This window comes from Lissotriton vulgaris, chromosome 11, assembly GCF_964263255.1.
Source record: "Lissotriton vulgaris chromosome 11, aLisVul1.2, whole genome shotgun sequence".
NCBI lineage: Eukaryota > Metazoa > Chordata > Amphibia > Caudata > Salamandridae > Lissotriton > Lissotriton vulgaris.
The window spans coordinates 668,818,573-668,845,541 of NC_141699.1; the positions used below are offsets into that span (position 1 = coordinate 668,818,573).

A 26,969-nucleotide genomic window follows, 5' to 3' on the forward strand; every position below is an offset into this window, starting at 1 on the left:
TTCAGAGACTGTCTCTCCGTGAGGGATATTGCTGGGATATCACCCAAGAGCACGTTATCACTCGGAAGGAGCTGTGCTCTCTCAATATTATTAGATTTATGACACATATGCACCATTCCAGAATGAACTGGGGGGGACGGGGACGATTTAGTAATTTAAGTGGAGCGGCTGTTTAATTAAGATCAATAATTCGGGGATATTCAGTTGAATCAAAAAATTTCGGACAAACATGGTGTTTTAAAACCATTTAAAGGACATGTTTTGCAACTTAATGTTAGTTCATGAGAGTCGCTCAACCGTCGGAAACGTGCGCTCTCCGAGAGAGAGAGAGTGAGTGTGTGCTTACGTGCCTGTGTGAGAAATCTATACACACATATATGTTTCGGACATATGTTCCTTGATTCCATGCATTTCGGGAACATAGGAGCTTATGTACAAGCCCCTTGCGCGCTGGAACGTCACTTTTTTCCATATTAAAAGTGACGCACCTGCCGGACAACGGGGGCTCGTGAATAAGCCCCATTGTGTTTAGTTCAGCATTCAATGAAAATATATCGATTTTAAGAATATGTATCACACTTTTATCAATGTGAGGGAGATTTTGGATCCTTCTATCCATTTCATGTAGATTCTGTACAATTATATCCATCTCTCACAGATTGTTGCATTTTTTATTTTTTTTTTGCTATGTAGCGCTGCGGTTCTTTCCAGCATTACTGTAGGTTAGTAAATTCGCGTGAATGCAAATGTACCTAACACGTGTATATGAAATGTGCATATGAAATGGCATTTTTCTACTTACAAAACAGACGATTTATTCTTGTTATTTTTTACTTTACGGATGCATAGAAGTCATTTTTGCTGCTGCAGCTCGTGCCAGCCACCAGGACAGCTGGGCAATGATGGTCGCGCAGCCTTTCTGTGATGTCACATCGCATATGATATTAAACCGGCTGCAGGACAGCTCAAGGCTACTGGTTTCGACTTTAAGGGTCTCTGGCACTGTTTCATAACCCACAGAAATGGCGAAGGGAGTGCTGGCTGTCAATGTATCCAGGTGTGGGTGTGGTGCCCTCTCAGGGTGGCACAGGAGGGCACCGTGGCCTGGCACACCACTTGGCAAAGCTAGACCCTGGCGAAGGGGCTCCAAACCTGGCGGACCCTGTGACAGTCTGCATGTAACATGCCTGTAACAGGCCTGAGCTTGCATGTTCCTCTGTGGGGATGAAGTGAGGTGTCAAAGCAGCGTGGGTGGGAGGGCGCTGTGCCAACAGTGCCACCCAGAGAGGCTGGTATGGATCTCACATGCCTGCCTCTGGCCCGAGTCTAGGGGCACCTTTATAAGGGGTTCTCTCGCCTGCAGAAGGTCCAGACCAACCCTACTTCTTACCTCTGCCCTACAGTCTGCCCATTGTAGTGCGCCAGGTGCCCGGTGCCTGTGTCCTGTGAGCTGTTTGTCCCGTCCGATGTGTCCTGTTTGTCCCGTCCGATTTGTCAGGGTCACCATCCCGTTGTGTATGGCCCCTTTTCCCGGTGTGCCCGTGAGCTCTGTTTGCAGTAGTGGCCATCCCGCTTTCTCCGTGATGCAAGGACCGGCAGGTAAGCCATTTTGTATTTTTTGATTACATTTTCTCTTTTTGTGTTTGCTTTCTATGTTTCCCTGTGTCCTGTGAGCTGTTTGTCCCGTCCGATGTGTCCTGTGTGCTGTTTGTCCCGTCCGATTTGACAGCGTCACCATCCCGTCGTGTATGGCCCCCTTTTCCCGGTGTGCTCCTTTTCCCGGTGTGCCCGTGTCCTGTGCGCTCCGTTTGCAGTAGTGCCTTTCCCGCTTTCTCCGTGATGCAAGGACCGTCAGGTAAGCCATTTTGTAATTTTGTCTTATATTCTCTCTTTTTGTGTTTGCTTTCTATGTTTCTCTGTGAGCTGTTCATCCCGTCGTGTATGGACCCCTTTCCCCGGTGTGCCCGTGTCCTGTGAGCTCTGTTTGCAGTTGTGGCTGTCCGGCTTTCTCCGTGGTGCAAGGACCAGCAAGTAAGCCATTTTGTATTTTTTTGCTTAGATTCTCTCTTTTTGTGTTTGCTTTCTGTGTTGCTTTCTCTCTTCCACACACCACTCTCTTCCCCACACCACTCTCTTCCCCCACACCACTCTCTTCCCCCACACCACTCTCTTCCCCCAAACTACTCTCTTCCCCCAAACTACTCTCTTCCCCCACACCACTCTCTTCCCCCACACCACTCTCTTCCCCCACACCACTCTCTTCCCCCACACCACCCTCTTCCCCCACACCTCTCACTACGTCACTCTCTCTCTCCCTAACTCTCTCACTGCATCTCTATCTGTCACTACCTCACTATCTCTCACTACCTCACTATCACTCACTATACTACACTCTCTCACTAACTCTCTAACTCACTACTCAACTCTCTTTCTCACAGCAACACAATATCACTACAACAGTAACTATCTCTCACTCTAACACACTACTCAAAATTCACTCTCTCTCTATCTCACTACCTCTCTATCACTACATCACTCTATCTATTTCTAGTTCACTCTCACTACCTCACTATATCACCACACACTCTCAAAAAATAACTACATCACTCTCTCACTACCTCACAACTTCACTCTATCTTTCTAAATTACTAATTCACTCTATCTCACTACCTCACTCTCAAATACACTAAGTTACTTACACTCTCTCTTTCACTACCTCACTACATCACTCTGTTTCTATCTTAATACCTCACAACATCACTAACACTCACTACTTCACTCTCTCTTTCAATACATCAATCTTTCTCTATCTCACTACCTCACAACATCACTCTCCATCACTACCTCACTCTCTATCTACCTCACTCTCTCACTACATCACTCACTCTCTATTTCAATACCTCTCTATCTCGCTACCTCACTCTCTCTCTGCTAATGCAATATGTCTAATGCAATATGTAACACATATGCAAACACTTAAGCTATTGACAAGAGAAATGACAATAACATTTACTTAGGGATAAAAAAAAATAATAATAATAATAAGCAATGCCAATAGCTCTACCTATAATATTGCCGAGACCATTGCATTGTAAATGCTTGTTTTTTTATTTGGTGGGAAATGGGAATGGAAGGGGAGACAATAAGGGGGTGGTTAGGGACCTACAGCGGAGCGGAGGTGGCGAGGAGGGATATTTTTTTTAAAGGGCGGTTGGAAGGGACAGAGAAAGCAACACGTAGATCTAAGAGGGTCTGGAAAATTGCAAAGGAGGCAGCACAAGGGAGAGAGGACAAGAAAACCCGTGTAGTTCCATGGAGTGATTGAAAGGAAATAAAAAATATACTTCTTTAAATGCAAGTAACATCAGTAGCAGAAGGATACAGATCAACCAATCAAGACACTGAACAACACCAGATAGGCAGGCCCTTTATGGAAGCTCCTTCATTGCTTTGGCACCGAATCGTTTATGTTTTATGCGTATGTTTTGATGGTGATTTGAGTCTGAATCAATTGCTTTGGGATAAGTTTCATGTCGCCGCTGAAAGTTTTTGTCTCTGTGCTCAATCCATATATATGATATATATCCAATATTAATAGTAAAAAAAATACACCTGTTTTATTGACATGGTTTGAACATTACGACCAATTCCAAAGATTGCAAGTCACATGTGTTTCTTTAGAAACAACTTTCTAAACAATAGGTGAAAGTCAACTTTTTAATGTGCATCATTCCAAACACGAGAAGCTTAAAGTCGCAAGCGCACTTTGATTCTGATCTTTTTTATTACCCATTAGTAAAAAGTCATGCTGCTTTTTACGTTTTTGAACTGATTGTCAAAAATGTTAAATGCAAACTGAACTAGCATTATCGGTTCACAATTGTAATGATATACATCACTTAATTCATACTTTCATCTATTTATTTAGTGAGTGTGTGGCAAACACATACAAAGCTTGAAAAACAAAATGGGGCTCCAGTATATTGGTATGAGACAGTCAGGTTGCTATAAGTGTGAAAAACTACCTTAGCAGAGGCTAGATAATTTCCGAGATTGGAGATCTGAACCATAGCTTTGCTGTCATGTCCAGAACGCTGCTAGAGATTTGTACTGTGGGGCATATTAACTCCCAGACCCTGAATGTAAGATCTTTTACAAGCCAAGGATAGCTCTGCCGTCACAGGCTTGGGCCTGTGAAGCCTGCCAGTTAATTCTGGTTCTCCGACAGCCGTGTAACCTACCCGAAGGTGAGTTATATGAGCCTGGAAGACATTTGTAAGCTATGGGGTGGTTTTGCTGCCCATGCCTGGGTCTGTAAGATGTTTGTAGCCTGACATTTCTTATATCTGATACTCTTTGCATGTAAGATTTTTTTTATGTTGTTAGACACATTAATCGGGAAGATGCTTTTACACCACAGCATATCTATGTTGTCAAAATTACGAGCTCGTAAGGTCTCTGTGACCTGAAGGACAGCAGTGCTGCCTGAAGCTAGAGCCTGTGTGCTGGGACGAATTAGTCCTCCACGTGGTATGGACATGCACCGGGTCCCGCTCACAGTGTTTTGATCCCAGGAAAGGACGACGTGGGATTTCCTGCGCTTTGATAGCGCTCGTGACTCTGTGTGGGGCGTGTTTAGGGGCAAGGACCTGGAGTGCTGCAGACGCCGAGGGACTGCGAGGACCAGCAGGCTCTCTGCTCCCCAGCTGCTGCCTCTTCCCTCGGCGTTCCCGCCCCCCCCGCCTGGACATTATAAAAACGTATCGCGGCCCCCGCTCCGCGGGTCCCGCTCACGGTGTTTTGATCCCAGGGAAGGACGACGTGGGATTTCCTGCGCTTTGATAGCGCTCGTGACTCTGTGTGGGGCGTGCTTAGGGGCAAGGACCGGGAGTGCTGCAGACGCCGAGGGACTGCGAGGACGAGCAGGCTCTCTGCTCCCCTGCTGCTGCCTCTTCCCTCGGCGTTCCCGCCCCCCCCTGGATATTATAAAAGCTTATCGCAGCCCCCGCTCCGCGGGTCCCGCTCACGGTGTTTTGATCCCATGGAAGGACGACGTGGGATTTCCTGCGCTTTGATAGAGCTCGTGACTCTGTGTGGGGCGTGCTTAGGGGCAAGGACCTGGAGTGCTGCAGACGCCGAGGGACTGCGAGGACCAGCAGGCTCTCTGCTCCCCAGCTGCTGCCTCTTCCTTCGGCGTTCCCGCCCCCCCCGCCTGCAGTGCTTAAATCTCGCGCCTAATCCCGCGACGCGGGACGCGCGTGGGACATAGCCCGGGGCGAAGCCCGGGCAAAGGGCGGGCCCTCTGCGGCCCTCAAAGGCCGGATAAGGACGGGACGGGCCACCCCCTTTGGCTGGCACACTGAAGGCCTATTATATAGAAGGTAAAGACCCCCTCTAACCGATCTGTTCCCATATTTGTGGACTTTTTTACATACCACTGCCCTATATCCTCTTACCACTATGACCTCTAAGGGGGATCATCCAATCAGTGTAGCAGGTACTGGGCAAACGTTCTCCCTGTTAGAGTTAAACCTTCTATGTAAAACCAAATATGCTATTTTGGAAACTCCCCCTCTGCCCAAAAGTGTTAGTATACTTCCGGATAAGGCTACTCTCTTAGATCCTCCCATATCATTATACAAATCTCGCAGCCCGAACAGACAAACTACTGAACTCCCTCAGGTCCCATCTGTGAAAAGGAAACATAATGATATCAATCAAGGTGGAAACAACCCCAAAACCCAAAAACTGTGTCTAAGCCCATCCACTGCTAACTCCCCAATGATCCCACCGATCGCCGAGTTTCCAGAGGTCATAACACCCCCTTCCCTTTGGTTAACTCTATGATAGATCCGTTGTTAGAAAAAATTAATATGTTAGGGGATAGGCTTTCTGGAATAGAGAAAGCCATCAAGTCAAACTCGCTGGCTGACAAATGCAGTAACACATCCAATCGCCCTAAGTCACCACCTACCCACCTAGGCTCTATACCTCCTGTGCAGGATAAAAGGCGTCAAACACAACCTGCTGGCCCTAGTGCTTCAGGGCAAAAAACAGCTAAATACCCCGCTAAAGTTTCCTTTCCCCAGCCGACCGCACCTAGAGTAGGTCATAATAAACTTAATTCTATTCATTTACCACCGGAGGCGGCCCCATACGTGTGCATCCTTGCAGGTGTACCTGCTCTTCCACCTGGTAAAACTGAGAGTCAATATGACTTAGCTAATAAAACCAAATTCTGGCTGTCCAAAAATAGGCCACTGCCTCGTAACTTATACGGAGCAATAAGGAGCGTCAGAAGGGTGGGTTGGTTGGGCTCCCTTCCTAAAGATGTTGCAGGGGATCTGGTACTAGTGAGATTTAGAGACCGAAATATCGTCCCTTACTTGAAAACTTGGCCACCTCAAGTAAGCGACGGCCCAATATCTATATGGGACTTACATGATTTCTACCCCATAATCCCGTGTTTTCCTCCCCTCCCGAAATCATACCCCATGTGGCAGGATCCTTTAAATGCATTATGATTTTCTGGGAAACATCTGGATATGTAACAATGACCAACCATGAACTCTTACGTCCAACCACTAACTCCTCTGATTCTGTCTTAACCTTGGAGTGGAAAAGAATTTTTACGATTGGGACCCTACCTTACAGTATCCTGGTCTCTTAAAATGTTTTTATTATTATCTGGATTGTATATTGTATTTATTATGAACTTTTATGGTTTTGTATCACAAAAACCGAATAAAGTATATTTTGAGATTTGAGACATGCACCCCTGCCCAATGTCTGTTGTCACAGTCAAACACAGATCATGCTTGTATGACACAACATAGGTATGTTTCATGGATTGCAGTTTGTTGGACTGGAAGAGGAGCCCAAGGTGCTGCCCTCATAGTGGTGAGAGGCTACCGCCTTCACCAGGAGTCAAGCAGCACAAGAGCGGTAGTGGATGCATACCTTGTAGTGATCTGTAATAGCAAACAGGTCCCTTTTAACGTGAGTCACTGGAGTGAGGCCTACAGGCTCATTCAGTTAAAGTTCTGCTGCTGTGTGGTTATCTCACCCTTGGCCTACATGGGTTTAGTGTAGTACTGAGAAGAGAATAAGTGGTGTATCTGCACTGAATGTATGTGAACCTGGGATAGGCTACAATACAGGGATAAGGCAGTACGGCTCAGTGCGTGCATGGTGAATGCATGTGCTAGATGTATGTGTGCATCGGAGGGGTACAATGCATGGAATGACATTGTGCTGTGCAGTGCGTGCATGTGAAATGCAGGTGCTTGGCGTGGATCACTGATAAAATATCGAATTCAAAAATATAGACTTACCAAAATATCGATGCCAAAATATAGAATGCAAAAATATCGAATTCCTATCTACAAACAGGTAAGTACAAAAATATCGAATCAAAAATATTGTTGTAAAAAATAGTTATTTAAAATATCGATTTTTTTTAAATGTCTTAAAAGTAATTTAAAATTAATGAAATAATAAATATAATTAACTAAAACTTACTTAAAAATACTTAAATAACCTTAACATTATAAAAAAATTAATTTAAGTTATAAAAAAAACATACAATTTAAATGTTTAATACATATATATTTATTAACGTAATATTAATAAAAAATATACAATATTTTTACCGTAGGATAGCGGGAGGGTAAAATTTAATATTACCACCCCAGTTAGTACAACAGTAGGGAAAACGTTGGATAGCGTAGGGGTAAAAATGACTATTCACACTCCAGGGAGTGCAACAGTAGGGAAAGCGTTGGATAGCGTAGGGGTAAAAATTACTATTCCTACTCCAGAGAGTGCAACAGTAGGGAATGCGTTGGATAATGTAGGGGTAAAAATTACTACTCCCACTCCAGAGAGTGCAACAGTTGGGAAAGCGTTGAATAGCGTAGGGGTAAAAATTACAATTCCCACTCCAGAGAGTACAACAGTAGGGTAAGCGTTGGATAGCGTAGGGGTAAAAATTATTATTCCCACTCCAGGGAGTGCAACAGTAGGGAAAGCGTTGGATAGCGTAAGGGTAAAAATTACTATTCCCACTCCAGAGAGTGCAACAGTAGGGAAAGCGTTGGATAGCGTAGGGGTAAAAATTACAATTCCCACTCCAGAGAGTACAACAGTGGGGAAAGTGTTGGATAGCGTAGGGGTAAAAATTACTATTCCCACTGCAGAAAGTGCAACAGTAGGGAAAGTAATGATTTAATATATTAATAAAAATACATTAAATATCAATACCAATAAATAATTAATTACAATTAATTACCAATTTAATATTATGTAATAACTAATCATTTAAAATACAAATAAATATTAGTTATTAAAATTAATTACCTATTCATAATGAATTAACAAATAGTTAATTTTCAATAACAAAAACTAATTAATAATAAAAATTAACACCAATTAATAAGTAATTAACAGTAAATTGTCAATACACAAAAATGATATTTAATATGTATTTGATTATAATTAAATTACTTCCCACCCTATTCCCCTATAAACACACAATCCGCTACAGAAAATAAATTATTACAATTATCGTAATTATCAATTAATCAATTAATAAAAATTAATTACCAATTAAAAATTCCTCAACAATTAAGTCAAAATGAATACCAATAAATAAATAAAAATATTTGATTAATTACAAATAAACTACTTCCCACCCTATTCCCCTATAAACCCACAACCCGCTACAGTAAATAAATTAATTAAATTAACATAATTATCAATTAATAAAAATTAATTACCAATTAAAAATTAAATACCAATTAAATTTAAATAAATAAAAATATGTAATTAATTACAATTAAATTACTTCCCAATCTATTCCCCTATAAACCCACAACCCGCTACAGAACTAAAACGCAAAATTAAATTAAAAATAATTAGTAATTTCTAAAAATGTATATTTAATTTAATATATTAAATTGCTACCCACCCTATTCCCCTATAAACCCACAACCCGCTACAGAATTAAATTACGCAAAAATTAAATAACATAAAATTAATTACTTAAAATAAATTACAAAAATAATATACATTTTCCACACATATACTAACATACAAAACACTTAAAAAAAATCGATATACTTAAAAATTCGATATTTTGACTTTCTACATTTTAAAAATCGATATTAAATTACTTACCTTCAATTCGATATTTTTCACCACTATATTCTGTCCATTCGATATTTTGTCCATTCTATATTTTGACTTCAATATTTTGTCCATTCGATATTCTGAATTCGATATTTTGTGTAGTTACCGCTTGGCGTATGTGTGCCTGTGAGTGGTACAACATAAAGAAGGTAGGGCTGTACAGTGAGGCCTGATAAAACATGAGGAGGTAGAGCAATCCCCCTAGAGAGATTTGTGTATTGCTGCATTCCTGTGAGCTGGGTGGGACACGCTAATGAGGGGCGAGCCAGGCTTCCCCTGTACACTTCAAAGGGTGCTTTTTGATTCAGAGAGAGTTCACATAGAAGGATCCTGGTTGCATTTCAGGAAGGCGATAGATCTGATAAGAAAATCATAAAGAGTAGGGCTGAGGCCTTGTGCTAAGTTTCAATACACTTATCACTGTCACTAAGATCCAGGTATGAGCTCTAATTACTCCCATGGCCTGGGCTGCCAGTGTTGGAGTCACTCCTGCTGTTACAGATTGCTTTCAAGAGGAACAGGAGTGGGCATTTTAAAAGAAGCTGACCTCCAACAAAAACGCCAAACACTCCTGCCCCAAATCATATTTGGTGTTTGGAAATGGACTTTTTGATGAGTTTGAGACCCAAAAAATGTTTATCTATCAAGCAGCCAGGTAGGCTGTGTGAGGAGGGGAAGCTGTACAAGATGTCTGCCTGTGACGGCCTGGGGACCAAGGCTTGCTAGTCTTCCTGCTGGGTGAGGGCTCATCCCCAACAGAATCTAAGACCACTTGCCCTGGAGCCTTGTGCACCAACACCTGCCTGCTTGCCAAGACCAGGGTTCATTTGTGAGGAAGAGGAGAGTGTTGGAGGGAGCAAGGTCCTATCAGGAGCCCTGTCAAGTGGACTAATTTTGTAAGGAGTCAGGACATGGCTGCACCAATCGGGCTATGTGCAAAGGCGGTGACCCCCGTATGTCAGAGGAGTGCCTTTGTGAATATTCTGCTGCACTGATCAGATCATTACTCGTGAGACGGGCAAAGTCAGTGACCTCCCCATATGCCAGAGAAGGATAGAATACTTTCACCACCGGCAGAGCTGCAAAGAAACTCCGGTCACTTCAGGAGTGCAACCACGTTTGAGGATCTCTGCACCCGCTAAGTTCAGTCTGCCTGGTTCAATTGTAGCAAGCTCACCTGAATTCAGCTGGTTCTGCTTCATGCAGCCGGGGATGGGGCATGCTCAAGAACTCTGGATACTTCACACCTGTGGGTGCGGATAAGACGGATTTCTGGCCAGTCTGCCCCAGGGTACTTGCTGCTAGTTAGCGCTGAGGTGCTGTAACACTGTTCACTTTATATTAGAGTCAAAGTGGGCTCTTGAGAATAGGACTCTTAGTGCGGCTTACCATGGATGTTGCTTATTGTGAATGGGGAATAACCCCTATTGCGAGTAGGGAGTGGCACTTGAAGATCCACTTAAAGAAACACTTGAGCCCCAACCTCAGGGGACTGTGCAGTTTTTTGTTTGTGTTGATAGCAGTAGAAATAACATCTTTCTATTTTTCTTCAAAGGTGAGTACCTGGCTTGACATAGATTTATTGCTGCTGCTGCACGTGTTTTGGTTTGTGGGCCCATGTCTACTTCCCTGTATCCACCTTCCAGTGCCTTGGACTGCTTGGGCCACACTATCCTGAGAGTCTTGTGCAAAAGAGGTACTTGGCCCAGCTGTTCTGAATCCTTTGCAGGTCAGCCCCAAGACATCAGGTTTAAAAAGGCCTAAACCTCCACAACAGGGCCCAGCAACCCTTGTGCGCCCTGTGACCCTCTGAAAGGGATTCTAACACTTTGAGATCTCGAAATACCTGGGACTAGCTCTGCTAACATATGAGTAAACCTGTAAATTCTCTATACCCTGATAAATAGCCCTATTGTCATAATTCAGAGCCTTTAATACCTTTGTAATAAGATGGACTCTGTCGCTGCTAAATAGACTGGAATAGGGTATGGTTACGGTGGGAGATTCGATGAAGGTCTGAGGCGATATTTTCTACATTTTAAGTAAATCAAATCAAATCAAATAAGCTTTATTCGATTTATCAAAAAATCATAAAAGCGTGCAAGTACAATTTATACAAAAATTTTAAATCAATTTTCACACAAAGTTACGAAAGTAAATAAAACATTTCTCCAAGGATTAAAATCTGCAGCAGTCATTTGGACGAAGGGCCTCATGTTACAGTGATCAGTTAATTTAGACATGTGATACTTAACTCATTGAGTTTCTGTATTTCATCACTGACATTAAAAAGCGAGAAACAACAAAGATAACATCCTCATCTTCTAGCAGCAGTAATCTCAAGTATGCAGATTTACATGTTCTTATCCCCCAGCGTTTAAGTAGTGGTAGAAGGAAAAGTTTCCTCGGGGTGGTGTACAGGTTACAAAAGAACATGATATGAATGTTACTTTGTGTTGAATGGTCATCGCATGGGCATATTAGGTTCAAAGAGGCCCAGTCGTTCTGTTTCGGCAAAGTGACCATGCGGAAGAAGATCCCTAAGCGCAGCCTAGTCAAGAGCATGCGAGGGTAGGGTGCTGTTTCAATCCCAAGGTAAAATTGTAGGCCTTCGGTAGGGGTAATTTGCTGATAGCTCAGAGTAGTGCCTTTAAGTTTCTCTGTGTCCCATCTTGCACTTTCTAGGTGTGTAATTAGAAGTTTTTTGAGGGCCGGCCTGGACAAGGTTTGTAGAGTCTCTGGATCATCATAAAATTCAGGGTGTCCAATGTTAGAAAACATCATCTGGACGTATCGCAACCACTTGACTTTTGCTGCACCATCCAAAGTTATGCAGTCTTTAATGAGGTTTCTGTTCAATTGGCACTCCACTGTGGTCCAAATTTTATACCAAAGCAAACAAGGTGATAATTTTATAATGTCACTGAGGTATTTAAGGCCGGTCTCAATATGAGTCATAAAGGTCGAGGTGGTTTTGTGCACACCTAGTAAGTAACAAATGAAAATGTTCTCGCAAGTTTGTAGTGAGGAGACGTTCTCGAAACCCCAAAGACCTGCTCCATATGTGGCCGTAGCTATGCACTTTGCCCGGTAGATCTGTAACATTTCTCTGATGGGTTTACCCCCGATTTTGCCTGCAAAGGTTCGTAGGGCCCCTATGGCGCGGCTGAAGGCGAGTTTCCTGGCTGACACTGCATGTTTCCACCTTCCCCTCCTGTCAAAAACAATGCCCAAGTAGCAAAAAGTGTCCGTGATCGCGATCTTTTGCTGCTCCAAATATATTGAGCATTGTGGTCTGTTGTTCTTTTGGGAGCAGGACATGGAGAAGGTTTTAGAAATATTCACCTTCAAGTTTCTTTTACCCATGTAAGATGAAAATTCATTTACTGCTCTCTGCAAGCCTACTTTTGTCCTCGACATGATTGCCGCGTCATCGGCATATAAAAGAATGGGTACAGGCCTACCATTGACAGCTGGGTAATCGCTTGGGAGAGTTATTAAGTTCTCAGTGATGGAATTTATGTAAAATGTAAAGAGCAAGGGCGCAAGTATGCAGCCTTGCCTAACCCCTCTGTTTATAGCAAATTTTTGAGAACATTGCCCCTGGGTCCCGAATCTTACTCTGGCCCCAGCATCTCTGTATAGTTCTTTAATGAATGTGAGAATGGTTGAGTCCACCCCGATGTGTTCCAATGTTGACCAGAGCTGCGCGTGGTCCACGCAATCAAATGCGGAGCTAAGGTCAACAAAGGTAACAAATAGGTCCCCTTTTTTGGCCTCAGTGTATTTAGAGACTAGTAGAGACAAGTTTAAACATTGCTCCAGTGTCCCTAGTCCCTTTTGGAACCCATATTGGAGCTCCGAGATGACCTTTTTCTCTGCTTCCCAGTGTTGTATCCTCTTAAGGACGATCCTACCTGCGATTTTCATAAGTCCGTCCAATAACGATATTGGACGGTAACAAGCAGGGTCGTCCCTATTCCCCTTTTTAAAAATGGGCACTACGATCGCGTCTGACCAGGTGGGAACCCAAAAATCCAGATTTGATTTATAGACATCCACTGGGGTATGATCAGGGCCGGGGGCTTTCCCTGACGGACTTTCCCTAAGGGCATCTTCCACTTCTAGAATGGTAAATACCAGTTCAATCGGGTAGGGGGGTACTGGAGGGACAGTTAGCGGGTTATCCTCAGTTATGCTATCCGTAGATGAAGTCACCTTACGTGGGTTCGGGGCGTCACCCTGGCTGTTGGTATAAAGATTACCATAATGTTCTACCCAGAGCTCTGCCGTTATTGCTACATCTATAGAATTGTCTCTATCTTTTGAGTTATATACGGATCTTATGACTTTCCAAAAGAGATTAGTGTCCTTGTTCCTAGTGGCTTCCCCCAGAGCTTCCCAGGCCTCCTTCTTCAGTGTCGCCCTCCGCTGTTTAATTGCCAGCTTATAATCTTGTCTCGCCTGGCGAATTTGAACCCTGTCTTTTGGGATAGCAGATAAAGCTTTCTTTAGGTTTTTCAGGGCAGATGTGCATCTAGAATCAAACCACCCACGTGTATGCCTCCCGTTGTCCTTGCAACTCCTAGTTAGTGCATTTTTTATGTGTCGCTGAATGTTAGAAAAGGCAGCCATGATGGTCTTTGGGTCAGTATCTTCTTCTAAGCAAACAAGTATGTCTGTAGAGCAGGACGATAGGAAATTTTGAAAGAAGGATATAGGGTTCATTTTCTCCCATTTAATTACGTACCCGTTGGTCTTGGTTAGGGTGACCTCATGTGGGTATAAAACCCTACTAGGTTCCTTTACTTTACCCTCCATAAGCTTTACCCCAAAAGTGATGGGATAATGATCGCTCATAGGGTCGTCCCCGATTTCCCAGAAAGTTATAAAATCAGGATGAGTGGGTGATATCAGCGCAAAATCGATTGTGGTTTTACAACCTCTTCCATTATACGTTGGGACAAAGGGAACCGGCGGGGAGCATGCCTGGTTGATAAAAGTGAGGTCAAAAGTGAATATGACGTTGTTGAGAAGAGACCCCAGATTGGTGTGGGAGAAGTGCAATGGACAATCCTCCCCGAGGTCTGAAAGGCCGCACAAACCTAACTCAGAAGACGGACAGATGGTACAATTGAAGTCTCCCACCCACAGCACTATATGATCCCCCGTGCCTTGATCTCTCATTTTGTGGATATGATGGATCATATTGTTCATATTCGATTCCACTTCACTAGTTGGCAAATTATTATAGAAATTCACAAGTATCACCTTTTGTGTAGTGCCCCATTTAAATAGTATAATTTGGAAGTACTGATTGGAATAAAAATTGTAAACTTTTACATCCCCTACATTCGAGATGTATATGCACAAGCCCCCCTTATTGCGACCCTGGGTTGATGTGACAGCGGGTGAATGAAATGTTCGGTAGCCCAAGATGTGGGCTTCCTCTACAAGCCAGGTTTCTTGGAGACAAAGGATGCCATACTTCTGCACGATCTCCAGCCAGGGTTTGTGGGTGATCTTACTACCCAGGCCTGCTACATTCCAGGAAAGGAGAGAGTGCATAGGGTTTCCACTTTCCTGAGGATGATGACCTTCGTTCCCCATTATGCCTTTCGGAACTTGGGGGTGTGCCAGCTCTATCTGCCGTGTGACCTGTGCAGTAAGGGCGTGCTGTTCAGTGCAGGTTAAGTCTATCCCCTTTAGACTTGGATTTTGGATTGTGGGCAATGATTTTTCGTTCGTGACGGTATCCATTGGAGGATTATGTGCATTAGTAGGGATTGAGGGAAGACTAGTTCCCAGTCAATCCACCTGGTCCAAGCACTCAAACCTGTTCATAGTGGGTGCTCCTTCCCACCAGTTGTTAGTGGGTTGCCAGCCGTGCCCCTGTCCTTTCCATCTACGGTTGTGGGCTATTGACCAAGCCCCAGGTGGCTCAACAGTCTGTTTAGGGGGGTAGAAAAAAGTAAGGGGTCTGGTGACGATAGATTGGTCAGTGTCATATGGATCCCATGTGGTGATAAGTTGGGCTGTGTGGGGGTCTGCAAATGAGACCACTATGCAGTCTCCAGGGATGGATTTATAGGTACGACCCACCCATGGGACTCTCCGGACCATTAGGACCCTGGTCCTGATAGTATTAGGGAGCTGCCTGTTGACGTTGAGCCAGTAAATCACCTTATTCTTTAGGGACCACTGGGTCTCCATAGAATGAGGATCAAGTGGTGGTACCCCGGCCAGAATGACGACGTAGGGCCCGGCGTCAGGAGGGAGATCGATGTAGCCCCCACGAAAGTTCTGGTGACCTTGATGTTGGTTAGTTATAGGCGGAGGAGGGGGGGTGTTGATCTTGTTAGGCTTTTGAGCTGCCTTAGGGATAGTTTTGGGTAGAGTCTGATTCTCGGAGCCTTTTGTCACTGGTTTTGAGGGTTTTGATATGAGAGGAACGGGAACATTTGGGATTGTCCGGGGTTTGGGTATTGGAGTAGGTTTTGGTAAGGGTGGGGGCAAAACCGGGGGCACTATTAGAGGAGCAGGGAAAATAGCGTTAGATTCTGGAGCCGATTGGATGCCATCATCGCCATCCTGGGGGACACCCTCAGCAATACGGGGATAACTAGCTTCCAGTTGTTTTAGGCTAAGAGTGGCCAGGGAGACTAAGGTCTTGTCCATCTCGAGAAGATTATTCTCAATACGTGAAAGTCTGAGTTCCAGAGGTGACAATAGTTGTTTTAAAGTAACCCAAACTGTCTTGAGAAAATCTTCATCGTCGCCCGCCTTATCTCTATCCTTCCCTGTCTCGCTTTGCCCTCCCTCTTTTGGTTTCTCACCGCAGGCAGGGAGGGGCTCTGGGGTAGGGGCAGGGACCATATTAAAATTGCTGTGTTCTCTGTCCCCCCCTATTAGCTGGTTATCCAAGTTTGGCATTTGTGTAGACTCCCCTGTGGTGGATAATGTTCGCCTATTATTGAAAAACTGCTGCCTTGCAATTTTTGCTTTTTTGCGGGCGTAGGCAGATCTAGCGCTATTTTTCTTTTTTAGCGTTGGGCCATCTTTATTTTTATTTTTTACTACAGAGAGAGGGGGGTTAGGACTGTCCGGCAAGATGATGGTAGTTCCAGGTCCGATGGGCACAATTCCCTCAGGAGATTTAGAGGGCACAGTAGTTAAGGTGGATATGGGCTCTAGTGGGAGGGAAGAAGAAGGGGGAGCATGGTGAATATCGGCATGAATTATCAGCGGGGGAGGGCATGAAGCGTGTTGCGGAGATGCAGCAGACGCAATTCTACCTAGAGAAGATTTTTGGGAATTGGCAAAGGTTTGAGAAAGCCTACGTGCAGCATCTAGCTCAATTGAAACCCTCTTCTGCATTTTAGTAATTTCGGCGTCTATTGCCAGATTCGTTTTCACAAGAAAATCATCCAGTGTCCCGCTGGGCTTGCTCAACCCCATTGCAGTTTTGCTGCGACTGCCCCGTGTACTCATAATATATTTCAGTTACAGTTCCAGCAATGTACTCACTGGTAGCGGTGTGCAGGCCAGACGACACAAACCAAGGGGGGTGGGCCAGGCCAGTCCTCTTAGTCCTCGAACGGCCTCAAACGGTCCCGCCCTTGTCCCGGGCTTCTCCCGGCGCCCTCCCGCGCGCTCCCGCGCTGCGGGGGCGATGCCTCCTTTAAGTAGCAGTCCAATTACCTGGCGGATGGGCGGAGCCGGCAGGGAGAGCAGCCCAGCTGGTCCCGGGGCGCGCGGGGACTCCTGGTCCTCGGAGTCCCCGCAGTTGCTCGCAGCCCTGCCGGTCGGTTGGAATTTGCCCCCTTGTCAGTTTCTTCAATCCGCTTCGAGCCGCGCTGCGGGACCCGCGAAGCGGGTCCGGCGAGGCGTAGCGGCAAGAGCGGCAAGAGCTTGTCCCTTACAGGGGTTTGGCGTGGCGGCGAATACAGGCTCCCTTGCAGGGTTTTGGCAGCGTCCTCGAAGTGATGAAGCTTTTGTGGAAGGAATCCACTGATTGTCCGATGAAACCGCCTTTTTAAACTGAGGGCGGATGGGCGGAGCCGGCAGGGAGAGCAGCCCAGCTGGTCCAGGGGCGCGCGGGGACTCCTGGTCCTCGGAGTCCCCGCAGTTGCTCGCAGCCCTGCCGGTCGGTTGGAATTTGCCCCCTTGTCAGTTTCTTCAATCCGCTTCGAGCCGCGCTGCGGGACCCGCGAAGCGGGTCCGGCGAGGCGTAGCGGCAAGAGCGGCAAGAGCTTGTCCCTTACAGGGGTTTGGCGTGGCGGCGAATACAGGCTCCCTTGCAGGGTTTTGGCAGCGTCCTCGAAGTGATGAAGCTTTTGTGGAAGGAATCTTCAGTGGAAGTAAAAGGACAGTGTGTGGCGCACGCCTTTTCAAAATATGCTTATGGGAGGAAGTTCATTTCCCAGGAGTTGCAGCTGATGACTTGAAAGTAGTAGAGTTTAAGTTTCTGTCTTTGAAGTGCACTGGAGTCATTCTGAATTTCATGCAGCAGGACGCTCTTCCTCAGAAAAGTGTTTGTAGTTAAAAATTGTCTAAACGGTGCATTTTGCAATTTTGCAACATAATTACAATGTATACCATTTAAAAACCCATGGTGTGTCCTGCAATCCTTATCCTCCGCAGGTGTGCTGGGGGAACAACAGTCCCAAGAAAACATCGGATAAAAAAAAATCTGCATAATTTCTTTAAGAATAGTCTAAAAAACAATGGGAAATAAAATCAAGTCGTTGCAAAATTAATATGTCTCGGCTGTAAACACCGATAAAGCTGCTGACTTTCGAGATGTCAACTCAAGTTAGATTAAACCTTTATAAAAAAGAAAATGAGGCAACCGGCAGTCTCAATTAAATCTTGGACACATAAAAAATCAACAGCCTTCATCCTGGCAATTGTGAACTGAAATTCATTTGTGAACCATAACATTACTTTCTAAAGCACTTCGTTCTCGAAAAGTGATACGATTTGTGGCAGACATGGACAGAACAGCTCGCCTTTCAAGATCATAAACCGTGACATCCTTTGTAAGGCAGTGCACTTAAAGTAATGGAAGGCAGAGAAGACCTTGTAGTCATGCCATTGTGAATCTTTATTTTATTACATTGTACTATAGCAATCCTATATCGCTGTCTAGCCCTCAGTGGGGTGCTCTTACCTACTCATATGAGTAGCACACTACACCCTGAAGAGAAATGTTTTGACCAGAGAGGTGCTCTTATCTTGCCTTGGAGTGCAGCTCCTTGCAGTGTGATGGAGCAGGAGGTGTGAGATATAGGCACACCAGTTATAGTCAGAACTCAAGCATATAGGGAGCTACAAAGCACAGACCTAGCCAGAGAGGCAACAGCATGCTGTGTGCGGGTACACCACAAAAATGGTAGTAAGACAAGGTGCAATAATCCACATGGCAACATCCTCAATGCAGAGATGCGGTCCAATCAATAAAATGGTGGCAAACATGCAAGAATAGGAGTTGGTAACAAGTGCACCTTTAAAAAAAGTAGGACAGTACCTACTGCTGCACAAGTACACTTCATAAGCTTGGAAAGAAGTGAAAAGGGAATCAAGGTTGGCAATCTGAGCAGAAGCTACACAATCTTTAAAAGGCCCAGATTTCTTCTACCCTTGAGGGCCAAAAAGGAGCAATCATTTCGAGCAGTGGATTGCAACCCAAGCTTCTGTTATGCGACCAAAGGAGGACAAGCACCAGTCGGCGAGCCCTAGTCTGCCCAAGGTTCACACCCTAGCCAGAATGGCACTCTGCACATGTGAGAGTTGAAGAGCTTAGTAGGTTTCTGCACAGATGACACAAGAACAAATGGCCTCACCCCGTGTTACACTTTAGTCTTCACCTATCGAAGTGAGCCCAGTACTATTTCTTAGATCTGAGAGCCCAATGTTCTTTCTACTTTTAAATAATGGTATACTCCAGCCCTTTTAGAAATTTCCTCTGAGACAACTTCCACTTTTACTATTAGTAAGGAATTATATTTTAGAATACAAAAGAGAAACGTAATGAAAGAAGACTCCCCCCTCCCTTGCTTCCTTTGTTTCATTTAGAAGATCAGCTTGGAGCAGTCCACTCCACATTTCCAATGACCACACTTTCTCTCGGGGCGTCACCAAGCCTTCTTTGCACTTCAGAAGAGGTGACCATGGCAGGGAAGGATAGCAGGGCTCCGGAGTCCACTGGAATCTGGGGTGTGGGAAAAGAGCTTAACTTGAGCCACTGGCACTCTACACACAACCTATACTTGACAAGGAGAAGGGGAAAGGAGGGGAGCAAGCCCTGGAGGCAATAATAGGTGGGCTGGGACAAACGTTGGATCAACCAAGGATCCACTTAATGTCAACAAATACGCAAACAATTCTGCAATTCACAAAAATAGATGCTCAATTTACCCTCAAGCCACTAAAACCCACCAAGATTTCAAATCAATATTAACACAGACCCTTAGTCAAGATCGTAAGAAAGAAGCAATACTGTGCAAACGTTAATGTTCTACAAATGAAGTGTAGTAGTGCGAAAAACAAGACCTAGAGTTCAAGGACTAAAAAATTGTCACTGTGCTTATTTTACCTTGTCCAAGTCAATTCAATGTTGCCAGAAATTAGTTTAAGAGGTTGAAAGTTAAAGAAAATGTCAGCACATTCTTTTATTTTTCCATGCAAATCAGTGATGCCAGATTTAGAATTATGGTGTAAAAAAACAGTCACTGTGCACACATTTCCTCATTCCATTCAATGGTACCAGAATTTGACTTCGATTTATGAAGTTAAAACCTGTCACCGAGCACGCTTTTATTTGTCCCTCAATTGAATGACCGAAAAAACTGTGGGACTGTTTTTGAGTTTGTCAGTTAAAACTCCTATTTATTGCACCCGAAAAAATCTGATACGCTGGTCTAGATTTATCAGGTGAGATAAATCACACCTATTCTGAGCTATTGTGGTATTACATGCAGATGCAGATGTTGGTGCTTGATAAATACAGTATTGTATCTAGCAATTACCTGGTGAAAAATACCACCCAACTCAGAATTCTAACCCCTGCACAACCAGGAGAAACATAACTATAAAAAACTTGGAGTCAGTGCTTTAAAGTTACTGAGTTAAAAAAAAAGCGGCCACTGTGTACACCTTTCCTTAGCCTAACCAGTACCCATGTCACTGACGAGACAGACTTATAGAATAAAAAAATGGTCACCGTGCACACTTTTACTCATCTCCTTCAATTCATTGGTGCCAGAAACAAGATTTGAGTTAAAAGTTATACTCTGTCACTGTGCATACCTTCACTTGTCCTATTCAATTTAATGGTGCCAGAAACAATACTTAAGAGTTACAGAACTAAAAACAAAAAAACAAAAAAAAAGTTTAGTCAATTCTTTTAGAAATGAAGCTAAGAGTGTTGTTTCAACAATGGCGACTAGCCAGGGTGGCAGAGGCTATAGCCTCCAACACCTTAGTGCATGACTGCCTGCCACATTTGCGGTACAAAAGGTGGTGGTGATGGACGGAGCATCTGAATCAATCAAACACTCACACCCAGTCAAAAGATCTGGGTCAAATCCATCACCGTTCTTTAGCCCACTCTGCCACCCCAGTTCAGACATGGCTATATGCAAATCAGTCTGACCCTGTGCCTCATGGGAACAGTCCAGCCCGAACTGCCAAGCCATGTCTTTCCTCGACCGGAAACAAGCTTCCGAGGACCGGTTACTGGCATTCCAGCCGTCTTCAACCCGGCTTGCTTGAATCCAGTGGCAAAGTGAATCCAGTGGCAAAGTGAGCAAGGGACTCACGTCAGAGCATACCCTGCCACACTTATGGCGGCCAAAAGTGGTACAAAAGGGGGTGGTGATGGACGGAGCATCTGAATCAATCAAACACTCATACCCAGTCAAAAGATCTGGGTTAAATCCATCACCGTTCTTTAGCCCACTCTGCCACCCCAGTTCAGACATGGCTATATGCAAATCAGTCTGACCCTGTGTCTCATGGGAACAGTCCAGCCCGAACTGCCAAGCCATGTCTTCCCTGGACCGGAAACAAGCTTCCGAGGACCGGTTTCTGGCATTCCAGCCGTCTTCAGCCCGGCTTGCTTGAATCCAGTGGCAAAGTGAGCAAGGGACTCGCGTCTGAGCATACCCTGCCACACTTATGGCGGCCAAAAGCGGTACAAAAGGGGGTGGTGGAGATGGACATTTGGACATTTCTGCCTTCCCGGAAGAGATCTCTATGCCTTAAGGAGCCACTGCAACAAAAGCTCCTCTGAAGGCACTGTACGTTTAGTGAGTAGCCACCATGTTTTCTGTACTGCCCGCAAACTTGTTTGTTTTTTAAACACAAAGTTCCTAAAGCAGGAGTTTGTTTTTGTCATGTCTGCCAGGCTTTTCCTGGTGGCCACAAACAGGAAAGAAGTACATCTGCCCTAACTAGGGAGGACAGTCGGAGGTACTTTGAAGAACATCCGTTGACCTTGGGGCTGTTGGTCTAAGGTTTACTCAGCAGAGGCAACAGAGTCTGCACCTGCAGAAACATGACAGTTTACCCGATTCTAAATGGAGAGGGCTGACCATCAGTTTGACGGACAGGGTACTCTGCGACACTGAATGTTAAATAACCCCCTTAGAGTTAAAAACTATCAATTTGCATAAATGTACTTGTCTCGTTCAATTCAATACTGCCATTAATGGGGCTTTACATTATACAGTTAAAACAAAGTTATAGAAAACACTTTTACTGGTTCTATTCAAATCACAGGAACCAGAAACGTGACATAATTTTCACCAGTCACACCCTTCCTGACTCCAAGGTACTGACCAGTCAGGTAAGCAATAATTGACCTATGTCACCCCTTCTGTATGTCCCTGTAAAACATCCCCCATGAATACACTTTATGGCAAAACCGTGTTCCATGTGATTAATGCACAAAAAAGCAAGTGCAGGTTTAGTCATTAATGTATTTATTTATGCGATTTTGTATGGCACATACTTGACCCGAAGGTGTTGCTTTACAATAGAACCAGTTGCTATACATAAGTACCTCAGAGTACATGAATTACATAACACATACATGCGTCTAAACACAAAAAGAAAACTTTACAATGGTGTGTGCAAGAGATGTGCAATTTAAACTAACAGCGAAGATATAATCTGCCAATATCGAATTATAGTGCGAAAAGGTGAGGCAACACACGTTTTTGAATTGTGCTAAGAGAAAAAGGCAATGCAGAGCCGTATTCAATTTTAAAAAATGGCATGCTGCTGCTGTCTTCCCCTACGATGGCGTACACACAGTCTCACATTGTCTTACAATTTTCCCTTTCCAGTAGTGCCCTAATAGCGGTAGGCGCCATAGCGCGAAATCATGTGTGTGATGTCTAACATACATGTTTACTTGAAGGAAACCACTCCAGTACTAAATCCTGTGCAATACACTTGTATGTACATTTTACACATTGAATGTGTGCTGCACAGTGAAGCACACATGAAATGAGTGAAATGTATGGCGAAATAAATACGTTTATCATACTTCATGCTTGCTTGTAGGAAGTCTCATTGTTTGATTCAAGGCATGGTCTGACTATGGGTGGTAGCCTTGGAATACCCAAATACCACCCTTTTAATGCCTCCTCGAAACAACAAAGTCCAAAGCACTGTTTGTACTACTTTAAAGCAACTTTCCAGCACAATTGTATTATTTTATGAAAATTAAATAATTTATCAATCCTTTGTGCCACCAGGCGCTACATTGGTGACTTTGTTGTGGCGCAAAGTCTTGATAAATCTACCCAGGATACTGTAATTCTTGCAGTTTGCAGCAGGTGGGAGCTACGCTCCAACTTACCTGTTATTGTTAAGGTGGGTTCCTGCATTCTTTCAACCGCCAGCTCTTTGAATTTTTTGACCGTTGTTTTCTTAAAAGCCTCCGTGCTTTTAGCAACGTCAATGATGGCGCGATTGCCAGTCGGGCTGCGGAGCACGACCTGGCAGTCTCCGCGGCACATCTTGGCTCTGGGCTGCTGCACGCTGCTGCACTCACTCAACGATGACTAAAGGAGGTTTCGTCATTTAAATAGTATTTAGTTTGATCTACTTTCACTTTTATTTAGACTCCTAGGGGTTTTCCGGTGACATAACATGTTTACCATCCCTGAGTCCAGCGCCCCTCTCGCAGCGCAGTGTTACAGAAACGTTTTAAGGCATGGGTAAAGTGGGCACTTTTCCAGCGACCCCATAGCCCCCTTGTAGTGTGAGTGGAAGGGTCTTACTACCTGCCATAATAAGGTTGCTCATAAAAACAGCTTTGTTTCCTATTTTGATAGTCGAGGATGCTTAGCAGAAACATTAGGGTGCGTGCCAGGGAAAAGTTACATAAAGTGGCATAAACAAAGCAGGACAAATTCTTGCAAGGGTATTTCCACTCCAACGCAAACGTGGTTTCTGCTGGAAAGGCCCCTTTTACAGCACAAATAGTGCAGAGTGCTGCTTACCACCTGCATCAAGGGGAATAACATGGCTGTAGTTTAAGCAGATCAGCACAAGCATACATATTTTTGGATGCAAAGTCTTATACTAAGATAGCCAGACTGGGCTTTGCAAAAAAAATAATATCTTTTTAGGGCACGCCCGTCTCTCTGTCATGCTCTGTGCCAAAAGTTAAAACTATCACTCTTGATCCCTTCTCTGTACCTCAGCTCTCTTTACCTCATTCCACTCTCTGTACTTCACTTATACTTTTCGATGTAACCTTCCTGTATCTCTAATGCAACAGCTTCAATCCTCATACAACCTCATCTCTGGCTTTATCTCACCTTTCCATCTCTCTTTCTCCATGTCTTTACTACCGTACATCTCTCTACCTATCTCTCAGTCCTTTCTCTACCTCACCACTCTTCCTCGTGTCAATTTCCTTTCTCTGTCTACCTCTTATCTCCCTCTCTACCTCACCTATCCCTATTCCCCCACTCTTCCTCTCACTACCTAACCCCAATTTTATTCAACATTAGTTAATTTGTTCACCTTTCTCCCTCCCTTTCTCTCGTTCTACCTCTGTCCCATTCCTTTATCTCTCTAAGTATCTTTCTCTTTTCTCCCATTCTCTATTTCTCTATCTCAATCCATACCCATTTCAACTCACCCGCCCCTTAACTATCTCTCTCAACCATTTTCTTCATTGATCTTGCTGTTTCACCGTCTTTTCTCAAAAATCTTTGTGTAAACCTCACCTCTTTTTCCTATTTCATGTGTGACAGTTTTCTCTTTTCATGCTACATCACATTTCCCTTTCTACTTTTGACCTCTCTCTAACCGTTCTCTCTTCCCTACTACCGTCTTTACTTGCCTTGCTTTTCTATATGTCTTCTCATTTTGTTTCTGTCTATCTTGCATCTTCGTTTTTAGGTCTGTCCTGTCAATGCGCTTGCCCATTGATTAGGTCTCGCCTGTCAATGCGCTTGCGCATTGAGCTTGGGAGAATATAGGGGCTTATCCAGAGTTTAACTAAACGGGCGATTTCATGCAGTGCCCCTAAAAAGCAAGCTCAATGCGCAAGCACATTGACCGCAAAGGTGCATGCACATGAAAGCCAGCCATCTGCCGCCAGCAGCTTCACTTGAAAGTGATCCGCTCCGCCCCCTGCTGCATCAAAGGCTTTCTTCTTCGCACTTTTCACGGCCGCCAGGCCGTGTCATATTTCTCCTCCCCCCTCCCCACAGCAATGCATTTTTTTTTCATGCTTGTCTTCACCTTGTCTCCCTTTCCCCCTGCTTTCGCTCTGGACATTATTTTTTCATGCTTGTTTTTTTTATGCTTGTCTTCTCTTCACCTTGTCTCCCTTTCCATCTGCTTTCGCTCTGGCCATTACTGCTTGCCGCAGCGGGGTAGATTTGCTTTATCAGTATGTCTGGACGCTTTCCCACTGCTGTGCTTAATGTTTATTCAATTCGTAACGTGTGTTAACAATGATACAAAAAAAATTTGCCTTTCTCATCTGATTCTGAAAATGTTGCTACAAACTGCTATGGTACAAGTGCAATCTACGTAGTTCATCGCATACATTGTGTGACTGGTGCTGCTAATTTTCCACATTGTTGTCAACAAATGTGGAACTCGCATTGAGAAAGGTTCATTCATTGTGTATCAATGGCGCATGCGCGCATGCAAGCTGCGTGTTTCTTCAAGGGCCTCTTGCACGATGTGCGCATTATTAGAACGCTTGAAATATCTGCTAAAAACGTGTTTTCCCAAACTTAATTGCGACCAGGTGTCCAAAGCGAAAAAATAAAATATATCTAAATAAAAAAAATTAAAAAACAGATCCCAAAACATCATGGGCACAGGCACAAAAACGAACACAGGTACTACACCGCAAACTCGTGCACTGGTGCAGGTTTTGATAATATAGCCCCTGATGTTTTGTGAATTGATTTTTATGTTAGTTCAGATTAATAGTAGTGCACATTTTATAGCCCATCCACCTCTAGGCGCTCTTCGGCATATTCATCAGGTTTCTATGTTTTGCTTTAAATAATCTTTATTAGCGTTGCAGTGGAAATATTGTTCACAAAGTTCCATGGTGTTTGCGCTGGAATAATACATGAAAGGCTTAATATCCGAAAAATACGGAATTGCAAATGTGTAAGGCCGAGTTTTCCTTGTTTTAAACGTGGGCAGAATTAGAAAGGATGCTTTGCTTTAGAAAGCTGCTTTCGCCACTCACAAGTTTAATTAACGCATAAGTGGCAGCTGGGCAGAGGTGGTCTTCAAGACATTCTAAAGCTGCAGAGATGTGGCTGATAAGAGTTTCCATTGCGTCTCACCCACAAACCCTTTACAGTACTTCTGTTAATTAGTTTAGTGGGGAACATCAAAAGGAAATGTAAAGGTATTTAATGTTATTTAGCGCACTCCCCCGGAGAATAGGCAATTTGGTAGCCTTCCGTATTGCAAGCGTCCTGGTGAGCGCTTCTGCTGCCATTTCTCTGCCAGGCGCCTCCCTGCTGCTCTAACTTGCCCACCCCTACCAGGACTGATGCGACGTGCAAGTGCCAGCACACCTCTTCCACAGCCGCCCTGGGGACCCCAAAAGATAGTAGCACGTGGGAAACCTTAGCAGGATGAACAGGCAGAGCACCGAGGTCTTCCATAGCCGCTGAAAATGACGAAAGGGGGGACCATCAGCACCGTGGTCTCCTAGTTTAGACTTCACATTGTTATGCCATTTGCCCATTCTTTCTGATGCATCCATCAACTGTATCAGGATGACAATGCACTAAAGCCTTTCCTACTGCCCCGGATGCCACACCCACGTAACCAGTGGTCACACTTTTTCCGTTGTTTTTAGAATATTATGTTTATTTACACATTACTGCAGGCACCGCTTTTCCATGCCGTACAGCTAATGTTTCAATACGGAGTGTCTGTTCAGATTTCACTTTTTGAGACATCCCTTACGAGTGACAGCTTTCAGAGCAGGTAGCTTAGAACTCATGGTTGTTCCCCATATCGTAGATAATACTCGCTACATTCACCATTTGCTACGCATGGTATCTACTGCCCGGATTTTTTCCATCTCACCCTCACACACCCTCACACCCACCCCTTCACCCTCACACACCCCCTCACCCCCACATCCCCTCACCCTCACACCCCCTCACACACCCTCACCCCAGACACCTCCTCACCCTCACACCCCCTCACTCTCACACCCCCTCACCCTCACACCCCCTCATCCTCACACCCCCTCCCACCCTCAC

At 44.4% G+C, this 26,969-nt stretch overlaps 1 long non-coding RNA gene across 1 annotated transcript in view; it reads right to left on the minus strand.

Moving 5' to 3' along the window:
• LOC147683310 (uncharacterized) overlaps positions 1-23,556 on the minus strand; it is a 52,253-nt gene extending 28,697 nt beyond the window's left edge. Inside the window, exon 1 of the long non-coding RNA XR_015300938.1 lies at positions 23,060-23,556. This is a non-coding gene — a long non-coding RNA (uncharacterized LOC147683310). The remainder of the gene's footprint in view (positions 1-23,059) is intronic.
• Between the last annotated feature and the right edge of the window lie 3,413 nt (positions 23,557-26,969).